This window comes from Oncorhynchus tshawytscha, linkage group LG09, assembly GCF_018296145.1.
Source record: "Oncorhynchus tshawytscha isolate Ot180627B linkage group LG09, Otsh_v2.0, whole genome shotgun sequence".
Taxonomy (NCBI): domain Eukaryota; kingdom Metazoa; phylum Chordata; class Actinopteri; order Salmoniformes; family Salmonidae; genus Oncorhynchus; species Oncorhynchus tshawytscha.
The window spans coordinates 56,715,792-56,718,136 of NC_056437.1; positions in this window are offsets into that span (position 1 = coordinate 56,715,792).

Below are 2,345 nucleotides of genomic sequence, written 5' to 3' on the forward strand. Positions count from 1 at the left end.
AAAATTATGTCATGACTTTAGAAGCTTCTGATTGCTAATTTGAGTCAATTGGAGGTGTACCTGTGTATGTATTTCAAGACCTACCTTCAAACTCAGTGCCTCTTTGCTTGACATCATGGGAAAATCTAAAGAAATCAAAAAAAAATTGTAAACCTCCACAAGTCTGGTTCATCTTTGGGAGAAATTTCCAAATGCCTGAAGGTACCACGTCCATCTGTACAAATAATAGTACGCAAGTATAAACACCATGGGACCATGCAGTCATCATACCGCTCAGGAAGGAGACGCGTTCTGTCTCCTAGAGATGAACGTACTTTAGTGCGAGAAGTGCAAATCAATCCCAGAACAACAGCAAAGGACCTTGTGAAGATGCTGGAGGAAACAGGTACAAAAGTATCTATATCCACAGTAAAACGAGTCCTATATCAACATAACCTGAAAGGCAGCTCAGCAAGGAAGAAGTCACTGCTCCAAAACCGCCATAAAAAATGCCAGACTGTGTTTTGCAACTGCACATGGGGACAAAGATAGGTATTTTTGGAGAAATGTCCTCTTGTCTGATGAAACAAAAATAGAACTGTTTTGCATAATGACCATCATTATGTTTTGAGGAAAAAGGGGGAGACTTGCAAGCCGAAGAACACCATCCCAACTGTGAAGCACGGGGGTGGCAGCATCATGTTGTGGGGGTGCTTGCTGCAGGAGGGACTGGTGCACTTCACAAAATAGATGGCATCATGAAGGAGTTAAATTATGTGGATATATTGAAGCAACTTCTCAAGACATCAGTCAGGAAGTTAAAGCTTAGTCGCAAATGGGTCTTCGAAATGGACAATGACCCCAAGCATACTTCCAAAGTTGTGGCAAAATGGCTTGAGGAGAACAAAGTCAAGGTATTGGAGTGGCCATCACAAAGCCCTGACCTCAATCCCATAGGAAATTTGTGGGCAGAACTGAAAAAGCGAGTGCGAGCAAGGAGGCCGACAAACCTGACTCAGTTACACCTGCTCTGTCAGGAGGACAAAATTATTGTGGGAAGCTTGTGGAAGGCTACCGAAACGTTTGACCCAAGATTAACAATTTAAAGGCAATGCTACCAAATACTAATTGGGTGTATGTAAACTTCTGACCCACTGGGAATGTGATGAAAGAAATAAAAGCTGAAATAAATCATTCTCTCTACTATCATTCTGACATTTCACATTCTTAAAATGAAGTGGTGATCCTAACTGACCAAATACAGGGAATTTATTCTAGGATTAAATGTCAGGAATTGTGAAAAACTGAGTTTAAATGTATTTGGCTAAGGTGTATGTAAACATGTCCCCCTCCTATGTCCCCCTCTGTCTCTGACACTATCTGACACTATCTGGTCAAAAAGAGTATGATAATGTAGCCAGCGAGCACTTGTACTCCCTTGATAAAAAATAATACAATAATAGCTGAGTGAGCTCAACTGTGAATGGTTTTGGCACACCAAAAGAAAGTTTCAAGGGAAGCCAGTTTGGATTTGACTTAAAACCAATCACATCTAAAACCAAACATCATTGACAGAAAAAACTTGAATTGTTGCATCCTGTTGTGATGTTGTCCTCTAGTGGCTAGCTAGCTAGCTAAAATTGTCCCCTTTCCTGAATTAGCCATGGGTGGAGACATGGATTTGGGCTTGTTGTTTTACTTCTCTGTACTGTCCAATGATTATAACCAATGTAGTAGGCTAATGTTAACCAGCTGGCTAATCGTTGCTCGTGAAAGGAAGTTAGGCTCGCGAGCAAGCATTTTAGGCAGGTAGCCTAGCACAACAAAAACTAAAAGTGTGTACTGTATAACAGAGTCATAGACCGCTTCGGCAACATGAAAGAGGAGGATGGCATTGGTGTTTCTCTACAAGTAGGATGAGTCAACATATTTTTTCTACTAAAGCACCACACACACAGAGAAATCAGAAACATGTTATTTAGCTTATGTTGATTGGACTAAATTGTTTTTGTAATCTTTTACTTGCCACTGTATTAGACTCATCATAGCTGTCTTGATGATCTTGAAATGTCGAAGTTGAAATGGTGCTGGAATATGAAATGGTGCTGGCAGCTCTTTGCGACTAAATCAATAGTTGTTTAGCAGTCTGAAAAAGGTGGAAACATTAACTTCATTGATCATGTTGTAGGGGAACTGTTTGTTACATACAATATGCTTTGTGGACTCCACCGAACAGATGTTGCTTTCTGGTTTTGTGATGAAACAAAGGTGTGGTTGAAGTTATCTGCCACTGTGTCTGTCTTCTTATTTTCTCGACCTTAGGCCTACATGTCACGGTGGCAAGGCATAGGTTGTAAGATGGCTTT